Below are 13,261 nucleotides of genomic sequence, written 5' to 3' on the forward strand. Positions count from 1 at the left end.
AATCATTCTGGTAATTGATTTTTTTTGAAATGCATGCAGCTTCTATTTTTTAGTGTCAGTTTTTAGTGGACTCTAAAGGAAGCTTAAAAACGAAAATGTTGTATTTCACTCCCCCTGCCGTATTTGGGGGAAATCTGAAGATTTCAATTTCTGGATTACTCCCAAGTCGCGCAGAAAAAAAATAAAATTAAATAATCAATCCACTCAAAATAAACAATTTACCTTTTGGGAGCGAAGCTATACAACAAATAAGAAAAAAGCGACAACGGAAAAATGGTAACATTCGAAAAAATGAGATCTCGAAATAGTTATTTATGTAACAAATACAGGATGTCCATCTATAACCTGACACATTTTAACTGCTTATAAGTCGAAAACGCAAAATGACAACAATGTGCGGTTTTGACAGAACTTCATCAATATTTTTAAAGTTTTTTTTGACAGTATTGCCAAGTTTTAAAATTTACCTGAAATAGGAGGAAAAACTTGATGATTTTCAAATGCCGATTTCTCAAAAATTTTAAATGTAACACCCTGTACTTTTTAATTTCACATGAAAGCCTGTTAAATCCTCTTTCCAAAAATGTATAAATTGTCCTAAATTTATTATTTTTTTACAGAGCCAATTTTAGTAAATGACACTTTTTTGAAAATGTTCCTAGAATACATATTCGGTGATTAATTAACATTTTCTGGTAATTGCCTATGTATCGTTTTAGCATGATCCTAATTAAATAATTTGCGCTATTGCCATGTCTATAAAAAGTATTTATTCTATGTATTAAATTACAACTATTTACAACTATTTTAACAACAAACAATTGAAGAAATTAAGTTTAATTTATAACTAATAAATTAGCTGCTGAATATGACCCCCATTTTGTTCATCAAGTTCATCCAAATTTCTTGGGGTTGGATTATAGCAACGGTCTTTTACATATCCCCATATACAAAAATCTGGAATAGTTAGATCGGAAGAATAAGGTGCCCACTCGATTGGACCTGCTCGCCCTATACATCTATTTCCAAAAGTAATATCTATGGAATTCCTTGCGACCCTGGAGAAGTGTGGTGATGCACCGTCTTGCTGGAAGTAGACCGTGTCTAAAATTCCATCCTGCTGAAGTTGAGGATAAAAAAATTTTCCAACATATCGGTGTATTTGTTTCTATTGACTGTTGCTTCTTAAAAAAAATAGCCCATAAATTTTAGATTTCGAGTACTGCACACCAAGCGTTCAGCTTAGGAGAATCTTTTTCAAATTCGTTATACACTCGAGGATTTTCATCTCCCCAAATTCGGCAGTTACGCTTATTTACTCGACCACTGATGTGAAATGTAGCCTCATCAGACATTATCAAATTGGTATCCGGCTCATTTCTAAAAGATCTAGTAGTGTTTCGCACATTAAATATCTTTTTTAAGAGCGCGATTTTCTATTTTTTTGGAAAGTTCGAATTTTGTAGGATTTAAACTTAATTATTTTTAGAATTTTATTTACATTAATTTTTGACATATTTGTCGTTTGAGCTATCTTTCTAATGGATATTTGGTTATTGTTTAACGGACAGACACTTCTTTTACCAGCAAAATATCATCTAACAGATTATCTTGTGCATTTAGGTTTGTTCTACCTTTTCTTTTAAACTGTTCCCTCTTGGGAAAATTGGCGTACCCAATGAAGTATAGAATTGAGTGAAGGTGGAGGGAGCCCTTTCAAAAATCAGCCTAAATCTTCTCGTCTGCGTAACTGATTTGCATTCACTAAATAATAACACGCAACGTACCTTTTAATGGGTGGTAAATATATTTAACCTTTCAAAATCTTTAAAAAATGCAAAAATACATATAGAAATCAAATTATTGGGACTGCCCAACGAATGACGTTAAAAAGATTTGACAGGTAGTTGAGGCCCACAAAACAAATTCTGCAACTCATAGCCTCCTATGACAAGCTACAATTGTCTATTGTGTCATTGATACCGAAATGTTATTTAATAGGTATTTATTGTAGGAAAATTTTTCAAAAGGTTGTCATTTACTAAAATTGGCTCTGTAAAAAAAAAATAATTTAAGACAATTTATACATTTGCGAAAAGGGGATTTAACAGGCTTTTATGTGAAATTAAAAGTACAGGGTGTTCATTTAAAATTTTTGAGAAATCGGCCCTTTGAATATCCATCAATTTTTTTCCTCCTAGGTTCAGGTAAATTTTGAAACTTGGCAATACGTCGTGGTCTCTACCCTAATCAATTATGATACAAAATATCTAATGGTCTGGTTCAGAAATTTCCTATCAGTCTTCTGATTTCTGGCCTACACAAACGCTACTTGATAACCTCGATATTTTTGGAAGCTTTAGGACATAAATCTCGTGCTTGTAAGAAAAAAACAAATAATTTAATTTTGTATAATAAATAAGATTATATCATTGATCTTTACTTCAATCTTACTCTTCTCTTAATAAAATTCTGCGAATTATAGCTAAGGGATGAAGAATAATTAACAACTCTAAGGCTTAAAAACTTCAAGCATCTCCTATGCTTGATGGTATCATCACACTTACTGAAACTCACAAAGCCTTTAGAGTGCTAATTAAACTTGTTCAAAATAAATGCTTTAACAATCCTGTTGTACATATTGATAATAATAATTTATTTTCAAAACCTTATAGAAAGTTAGCATTATTTCGAGATGCAGAGGGGGTTACTCAGGATGGTTGGTTCGCCTATCAAACATCTTCTACTGCTTCCCAAGTCTCATAGACTTACCTATTTTTTAGTCGAAAAGGTACATAATGAAAATTGTCATTCACAGCTAAAGATAATGCATACTTTTATTACTCCAGCATTTCTGGATTTCTTTCACCTGATCGGTTATTTATTAATGTTTGTCAAAATGCATTGGTTGCTTTGCAAACCTAAATCCTATAATCTATACATGGGAGATCTGCCATATTTTAGAGTTTTTCAGCTCAAACCATTCTCTCATGTATGTGTAGATTTCGCTGGTCTTTTTTCCCTGACTATGTCTAGGTACAGAAGTCCAAAAACCTGTAAAGGTTATATTTGTCTATTTATATGTACAAGTAATTTTGTTCCTCCTAGTAGTGCACCTCCTAGTTAGTGTACCTCCTAGAAGAAGGTGTAAAATCAGTTAAAGCACTTTTGATTCGAAGTATAGAACTTCAAACCTTCTCCTTAGAAGAGTTTTATACCATCTTACGCAGATTGAAGCTCTTCTCAATAGTAGACCTTTTTGCACTCTTAGTAGTGATGCCACCGATTTGCAACTATTAACAACAAGTCACTTTCTCACTTTAGAGTCTACAATTAATCCAGCAGCTCATAGCTGAATACTAGAAACAGTGGTCTCGCAAATACGTAAATACCTTACAAGAACGTCAAAAATGGTCTATAGTTAATCCAAGTATTACGGAAAATACACCTTGTGTTATACGCAATGAGCAAAAGCATCCTTTGCAGTGGGGTTGGGGGTCTCGTTATACAAGGATATTAAGGTAATGATGGAATAATCCGAGTTGCGGACTTAAAAACGACAACTAGCACTTTGCAAAGTCCTGTAGCTAAATTGTGTCATTTGCTAACTAATTAAGTTAGTTATAATTTTTTTAGCTTTTTCTTTTTTAGCTAGTTAGCTTTTTCTTTTTTTTTTTTAGTAGTACATACTGACACATCTCGTGAGAGTCGGTTTTAAAATCTACAGTTTGGTGGGTGGAATGTTTGGAAATCATCAGTTTCTATAATTTTAGTAATATATTTTGTGTTATAAGTTTAATGGCATAAATACGGTTTTACAAACTAATCTATTATTTTTATATTTAAACGATTAGCGGATCGTGTAAGGCACGACCACGTAATATCAACACTGTACGCACAGACAGAGAGTACCAAAAGCAATGGCTGCTTGAACATACATACTAAATGGCGCTGTCGGATTTTGGGTTTCTTAACTTATACACTAAAGTTGCAAATTACAATCAATACAATAAATTACTGTGTAAGACTATACAATTAAAGGTGGTTGTGCTAAATGGAAAATATGAGCGAGAGGGATCCTTGCTGGATGGAATTGATGAACCACATGTAAGTGCCTTTGCATTTTTTTCGTTAAGCGTTTGATTCTGGTCATGTTCGAAGATATTATAAATATACAGTTCACTTTTCCATCGAATTAAATTCGCAATTCGGCAACAAGTGTGTAAAATAATCCTTTTTTTTATCAATGGGAAGTTTGTCAATTAAAAGGGGATTTTACACACGCGTAACATTTTTTCAACAAAAATACCTTTTTCTACCAGAGAAAACATAAAAAAAATCAAGAATACGAAATTACTTTACGCACTAGTGCATTAAAAAAAAACTACTCATTAGTGCTGTTGTGCATTTGTTTATTATTTTTACAGCGGACATGTGGAAATCTGTTAGAGGCTGCAACCTAAGTCAGTATGCTGATGACACCCAAATAGGAGCAGAATTCTCAAAAAATAATTTTAAGGCTGCTGAAGACAGACTTAATGAAACGCTAAATAGTATATTAACATATTCAAATAATAACGGTTTAAAGTTAAATCCCAATAAATCCGCAGTAATGTTCTTTGGGCCAAATACCGGGTGGGCTAAATCGAATATAAAAATTCAAATGGGTGGTGTTGATATACCAGTGGTGCAGAGTACAAGAACTTGGGAGTTTGGTTCGATGAAAAATTAAGATTTAGGGGACATATTTCAAGGGTTAAACAAAAATCCTATTTTTCATTGCGTAATTTATATAAAAGCAGGCACTTTCTCAACTTCGGTATAAAGAAGCAGTTATGTGAGACCCTGGTTTTATCCCAGTGCAACTACTGCAACTTTGTCTATGGCCCTTGTCTTGATATGAGTAGTAAGTACAAGTTACAAAAAATACAAAACTCCTGCATAAGACTTATTTTTAATCTACGCTTGAAAGATCACGTCAGCCATAGACTAAAGGAGCTTCAGTGGTTAACTATTGAGGACAGACAGCAGCTTCATTTTGCATCTTTTCTTCATAGGATGCTCAAAACTGAATCGCCAAACTATCTATTTGCAAAAATTACACCTAGATCAAGCCTTCATAACCGAGATACTAGATATAGAGACTATTATGAAATTCCAAGGCATAAGGGAAGCTTCTTTAAATCTTGCTTTAGCTATACTTCTGTTAATTTATTAAATCATTTGCCTGGAAACATAAAAATGTTTAATCAATTAACTTCGACTTTTAAAAAGAAGTATAAAAGTTACCTTTTTTCTAAATACTAATCACTTTATTTATTTATTTATTGTTTTTTTTTTTTTTTGATTAATCACTTGTTTTTGTCTTGTGGATTCTGGAGAGAATTTTGCCTTATTTTTTTGCTTTTGATTTACTTTTGTCTGGTAGACTAGAGACTATTTTGTGTTAGAGACTATTTTTTATTTTGATTTACTTTTTGTTTTGTAGATTTTTTAGGGACAATTTTCAGTTGTATTTTTTATTTATTTGAATATTTAAATTACCATGTATGTTTCGACGTTGTTGTAATTATTGAAATCTTATATTTTGTTTTTGCTATGAATACTCGGCTAGCAACAGCTGTGCTGAATCTCACCGAGTATAAAATAAAGTCGTTTTTATTTATTTTATTATTTATTTATTTAGTGCATAAAAAAATGTCTACAAATTTCTTGACAAATTATAAATTAAATTTCAAATAAGGGTTAAATTACTAGTGCGTAAAGCAATTTGGTATTTTTTTTCTTTTTTTCGGTAGTAGAAAAAATTTTGTATGTTACACGTGTGTAAGTCCCCCTTTTCATGAGAATTGACAAATTTCTTATTAATAAAAAAAGGATCATTTTACATACTTGTGACATAAATAACTATTTCAAGATCTCATTATTTCAAATTTTACTATTTTTTCGTTGTCACTTTTTCCTCATTTGTTGTATAGCTTCGCTCCCAAAAGGTAAATTATTTATTTTGAGTAGAAAAATTATTGATTATCATTTTTGTTCTGCACGACTTAAGAGTTAGCCAGAAAATAAAATCTCTAGAATTCCCCAAAATATGACAAGGAAATGGAAAATACAACATTTTCGTTTTTAAACTTTCTTCATAGACGACTAAAAAGTGACACTAAAAAATAAAGGCGGCAAGTATTTCAAAAAAATCAATTACTAGATTGATTAAACGTCATGAATACGCATAGTACCATGGCTTCTAAGTACTAAAAATAATACACTTAAAATTATTTCTAACGCATAGATACCACATAGATATTTTATGTTTAAAAAAATTGACTTTTATACTGCAATTGACTTTCGTGCCCTCTATCTTTGTTCTCATTTGTTGTACAGCCGCACTCGCCAAAAATAAATTATAGATAATTATCTTAATTTTTTCTTTTATATTTTTTTATACGAATTATGGTTTAGCTAGAAAATCGAATTTAAAAAACGGCAAAAGGAGACATATAATCTAAGGGCATACATGAATTTATCAAACTTATACATCTTTTACATTGACAAATTGGCTCTACTTTGAAATATTTTACCTTATTTTGTGATTTTAGCGGTGATGTGACTATAGCCTTAATTTACGTTTTTGATAGCATGCATCTTTCTTCATCCTTACCTTATATGAATTCATATTTATTAAATATACTGAACTTAATCAAATTCATAATACTTCTCACGGTAAACCCTCAAAATTAAAATAATTAATTTTAATACTTTGCTTTTATACTTTAGTATGAAAATAAAACCATGTTGCTTTATTATATTCGTACGTTACTACAGATATACAGATGGTTATGCAAATAAAATTGGTGCGATTTCTTTAGTTGTCGTGTTGCCTACATCCAATATTGAAGGCTCTATATGCATTATTATTTCAGTGGCAAAACAAGCACTTAAGGAAAATAGTTTTGGAGGGCACAGTACTCCCTCAGTTTTTTTTTAACTGATGGTAGCGCCACTGGATGGAATGCTCTTAAAGCTGTTTTCTCTATTTCTACAAGCTATGTTTGCCAAGCATTTTGGCGATGGATATGGGACCACAATTCTATACAAAAAAAGACAAAAAAAAAGATAATTTTAGAGTTTAGTCAAGTGATTTTCGCAAAAACTTTTAAAAAAATATGGGGAATATTTTCAGAGTTGAGAAAACTTACCTCGAGATGCTTTGGAAACGTCGTCAAGAATAGTACCTTCATTGACGTAGTGACTTTATTATGTGACGAAACAATCCTAATAATTACGTCGTTAATTCGTATATATATTTGAAGACGTTGTCGATCTTTTAATGCCTGTGCATTAGTTGACTTTATAACCAAAGTATTAGAAACTTACCACAAAAACTTTTAGAAAAAGCGACTTTTAGAACATTCCAATTTCCAACACAGTTCATACTTATTTCAAGTTTACTAAAAAATTGGTCGTTTATATACGAGGATGATCCCAGAAGTACTCAACTTCATAAAGAAAATTTATTTTATGTCCATTATTTTGATTAAGCTTTTGTCTCCGTTGTGAAGTATGGGACTCACGGTTAACACTCATGGTGATCAAACAGCGCAAAAATTCTACTTTGTTGCTGTGAAACTTTTCTCAACACCCAATTGGGACATTTTTACGATACTGTTTTTACTCGAGTGGATGTAAACGCGGCAGCTATCTTGCACATAGCTTTCTTATGTTCAAATTTTTAGATAATATGCGATGTACTGTACGTTTTGAAATGCCTACTATGTCTGCTAACTCGCGCACTTTCAGTCAACAACCATTTGGTACTGGATGGTTGTTGACTGAAAGCTGAAAAATTGAACTGACTTTGTGGATTTTCTTCACCGTTTCTGGAATCATCACCTCACTTGGTCGGCCACTATGAAGCTCGTCTTGGGAGCTCGTTTAAACTCTGCTCACCGAGAGTAGAATCTAGTTCAGCTTTTATATTGGTTGTAAAAGCAAAGGGCTTTAAAATAAAAGTATTGGTTCACATAACAATGACCAATATTCTCCATTTTCACAAATTCAAAGCAACCGATGAAAAAAAGATTTAGTTAAATTTACTTTACAGAAAAATATAGCTGAAGGTTTTTTTAAAGACGCAGATGATATTTATAATGAATCTGAAGGAGTAGAAATATCAGTAGATATACAGAAAAAATATATGAAAAAAAAGGAAACTGAATATATATAATATTACAGTCTTGGAAAGAGTCAATTCAAAACACGATTAAGAAACATCATTGCGAAACTGTTAAGAATCTATCTTCTTGCATCAAACATAATGCAAAAAATAAATCATGTTTTCTAAAATAAAAGCAAACTATTGCAGCGTTTTATTTTTTTGTTGCTTTTATAGTATATTAATCTGTTTTTTTATGAAAATGTACTGATCGTATATGTATATGATCCTGTAAAAACTAAGAACTCCTAAATGGCGTTAGCTGTTCTTCGCTTTAAAGTTTAAGCAATTTATTGGACTTAGATTGTTTTTCTCTATCTCTCTCTCTGACTAAAGTGATCTTTTTATCTATCTGTCCTTTATCATTGGTCACGTACGCCATGCTCAGGGTTCAGTTTTTTACGTATTGGCATTTTTAATACCAGGCGGTTATTTTTCCTCTAATTTGAATACTTTGGCTTTTGGAATTATATAGATTTCCGTACTTGCTGCAACTTTGGTTGGTATTCAAAATCAGTCGAATTACTGCAATGCAGCGTGGTAGAATTTATCAATGTAAAATTACATTTTGTACCACGCTCCAGACCAAAGCGTTGCATTATGGTAGGGTTTGTTGAGCTTTTATGCGCGTTTTGATTTGACAGTGCCTACCATGATATGTATAACGCGATCCATTAAATTAGTGCGTTACACAATGGTAGGAACTGGCTATACGCTTCGGGGTTGTCCGCTATGCCGATAGTATGGAGATCGGCTGTTAAATACAGTGTCTGGTTAAGAGACCCATCACTAGAGGAATTTCACCTCTTTTTAAGCGCAGTGGATTTCTGGTGAGTTTTGTCTATCAGACTCTTTATTGATGCAACTGCTATGCATTTAGCTATACCGATTTTGGGTTTAAGCCTCATCGCCTGTTTTGCAGATCCTAGTCTAGCAAGGCAGTCTTTCTCCTTGTTTCCAAGATGGCCTGATTGCCCAGGTATGTAGACAAGCTGAAACCTACAGCGCATCTTTGCTAGTTTCTATCGAAGAAAAAATATTGGCTCCTCTTTGATGAGTAATAAAAGGGAGAAGGAAAAAAAGTAGAGTGAAGAAAAACACAAGGGAAAGGAGAAGATAAAAATATGGAAGACAGTAGCATGCTTTCGTAACGAGTACGTTCTGCTGGTATACCACCACAGAGCCCTGCACTAGCTCTATTATTTATTCTGGAGTCATCTGTATACCAGATAGATGGCCCCTTTATTTAGCAGTGTAGGGCCACCATTAGATTGCTGCCACTCCCCTCTGCCTGCGATGTATGTCACAAAACCTTTGTAATTCATAGTCTTAGGTCTTACAAACACTGCCCATCAGAAAGAGAGAGGCTGTTATATGTTTTTTTTTTCCTAAATGAAATGAAAGGGGAACCGATGAATGCCCAAGTTATACAAAAGAAAAGAAGTACTAAAAATAGTGAATAGTTTATGGCCTTAGGAGGGTCTCCAAAAGTTGTTTGATGCCTGGAGGAACTTAACCCCTCTTACCTGAAACGCCCAGAGAAGGAATCCTTCACAATGCTGCTAGCTCAAGCCGATGTGGGTTCTAGCTTCTTTCTCAACCAAATGAACCAAAATTTCTTAGGTAGTAACTACCCAAGAGTTACCCAAATAAATGTCAAAATCAGTATGGCGCCACCAAGTTTTGGATTTTATATAATCCCAATGGACGCCCAATATTTATCAAAATTTATTTAGGCAAGTTCAAAACGAAACTTGGAAAACAAAATCAAAGTCAAGTCGGTATACACTATTGTTTCCAAATTACCTATGATATTCTAACCTACTCAACTCAAGTGAAAAACAAAATAACAACAGAAAATAACAATTTATTTAAGTCTTGATTATCACAGCGAATTATGTTATGTTATTTTATTTATCTTTAAGAGGAATAATTATTTAAGTTGGTAATAAGGAACCACAACGTTTAAGTTTCTAATTACAAGAAAAACAAAGTTGTCAACAGATAACGTGGCATAAAATTAAATTTTCCAAAATGGTGCACTGTCATTCGTGACCATGCTTATAAGAAATATATCTATAAGAAATATATCTAAAAAAAATACACAATGAAAAGTGTGGTTGTCAAAATAAAATAAATTATGTTACACCCAAACCTTTTGGGGAATAAAGCTTCAATTCGAATTAAACTAACAATTTACAGGGCCCGGTATATCCCGCCTCGGACATTGACCTAAGCAAAAAAAAAATGACAACCCTAACTGTTGAAGCTTCCCCAATCAAAATTACCCTTTTATTAGTTTACTCTAATATTTACTAGCTAATCTGAAAAAATTTGACATCTTAGGAGTAGTCTGAAAATAAATAATATAACCTAAGTATATACTCGTAGTACTACGAAGCCGGCTGCGTCTTACCTCACAGGAGTCACTTGTCACATATATATGTACTCTTATCAGTAATATTCAATAATAAAATAGCATCGATTAAATAATGTCAATAAAATTTTAAATAAACTTTTGAGACAAAGTACAGTCAAACCTGGTGGGCCTTTGGATTATCAAAATAATATAAATATATTCAGCCTTTGAATGAGAAAAATAATTACATCCCCTAACCACCACAATTCGGTTTCACCCCGCTCAGATTGTAAAGTCCTATATGTATGTATCTCAACTCAATAGATAAAAGTTGTGATAATAAAAATAAAATAAAATAAGTGAATAAAAAAAAATGTTATGTTGTGTCACTTAGCTCCACACACAGCAGACTACTTCAGATTCGAGACTCTCCCAGACATCCAATTCCCAGTCGAAGAAAAACTGCAGGCTTTTAAGCTTCACCTCTTCCACCTCACAATACGCCAAGCTCTGGTAGTGGTCTAGGTTAGACGTTAGCTCACAGTTGTTTAAAATCTCCTCTAGATTAGAGCCAGTAGAGTACATAACCCCAAAATAAAAGTACCATGTGGCATGAAGAAATCAGGTCCGTACAAAAAAAATCCATCCAAAATCCATGTTATGTAGCTCTAGTAGCCAAAAGAAAAAAAACAACCCTATACTATCAGTATAAACGATAAATTAAAGAATACCTACTTGTTAATTAAATTAAACCAATCAGGACCGCCATTTTGCCGATGTTCGAGGGCACGTGAAAAATTATTAGGTTTTAAATCGCCATAAAGGCCAGTAAATTCAACAAAAAAAATAAATTATAGCATTACGCCCAAAAAGTTGATTTACTATCACCACATTTAATCAATTATATCCCCATATGGGTAAAATTCACACGAATTTCAAAAAGAACTAAAGCACTCTTCATAATGGGGGTCTGGAAAAAGGAACGATCGCAGAGGTTAAACCCGTATTTAAGCAATCACGCACAAAATGTATTGCCAATCGAAAATAACTTAACTTTTTTTATGAGTACCATAAAACCTTTTATAAAAAAATGAATAACTAAATTTATGGCTCAAGGTAGTTGGCAATGAAAATATGTGTCACTATGACACTCAATTTCGATTTTCCCTAGACCAGTAATTTCTTGCTATCTTCCAAGAAAACTAATATTTACATAAGATAAAAAGAGACAAAAATTAGATAGGTCAGTCCGAGTAAAATCAACCAGCATATCTGGTATGGTCAAGCCAAAATCAGTTATTGTACTATGGACAGTACAACATACACAATTGTACATGCCCAATTAATCATTATTCATTATAAAAGAAATAAATAAAGTATGGAATAATTAATATTGGATATAATTTAAATTCTAAAATATTTCATTAGTCCAGAACCGGGTTTTATAAGAGTATAAATAAAATTTCATTAACAACCAGTACAATAGGAAGCTGGAATGTACAAGACTAAATGTGTCATTAAAGAAAAAGAATACTGTAATTTGATGGCTAGAGAACAGAACTATGGGTTACTTGGGAGGCTATTACAGAGAGGGCATTGCTAGTACCAATCATTATTATTTGTAAAATATCTATTTTGAAAATATAACTGTAATCAGTGCTTTTAATAGTATAAAATGCCAATTTTAACCTGTAACAAGGCCTGTGACCAAATCTTACATGACTAGTTTCACCAGCCCGTAGTTCACCAAGAACATGTAGTCTATGCGTAAAATTGTAAAAATAATTTCGCTGTATTAGCTAGTGTAGTGGTTTGTTCAGTTTTGTAGTTGCCAGAATATGCTTAAATAGAATTTGTTAATGTATAGACTGTGGGCCGTTGTATGTCGTGATGAACTTTGAGATGGAGGGCTGAATGGAGTGCATCTACGTGTGATCGGAGTAGATGTGCGAGAGGTAGTTGAATAAGCGTAATGAGTCTCGATGTAGAGTACCCATTTGTCCCTCAAATAGATTGTCGTTTATTATTTTTTTGCAAATAGTTGCTGTAAAGGTTGCATTTTCTCAACTATAATAGCTCATGCACAATAGATTTGGTAATCATTTGGCGGCTGCCGAAGCCGTTGGCATGAGAACTAATTTTTCAGAATCGTCATTTTTCTTTTACTTTGTAGGTGGTGGTCCTCAATTCTGTAACAAAATGTATAATTTATATTGGAAAAAAATTGAAAATTAATATTAAAATTCTATAGTATGAAACTGATATACTCTTTACATTTATGTATCTATTTCGCTTTTACTTTTAACGTTATGTTTTGTTTGCATATTCTAAAAATACAAGCTGAATGAAAAGTTATTATAGAGGGATTTAACAATTACTAGAATTTTCCAAACTATTTGGGAGTAGTGGACGGGAAATACGTCGCAACGAAAAAACCTTCTAATTCAAGGTCATATTTTTATAATTATAAACACTTCTTTAGTATCGTACTATGGCAGAGATAATTTAGAATTATGAATTTATCATAGTTGATGCTGGCATAAATTGAAATATATCAAACGGAGGTGTTTTAAACTATACTATGCAGTAACAATTTACTAAATAGAAGAGCACTATTTAGTAAATTGTTACAATTTCCACAAGAACCACGTGAACTACCAAACAGTAAAAAAACTACAATTTTTGAT

The sequence above is a fragment of the Anthonomus grandis genome, chromosome 3 (genome assembly GCF_022605725.1).
Source record: "Anthonomus grandis grandis chromosome 3, icAntGran1.3, whole genome shotgun sequence".
NCBI lineage: Eukaryota > Metazoa > Arthropoda > Insecta > Coleoptera > Curculionidae > Anthonomus > Anthonomus grandis.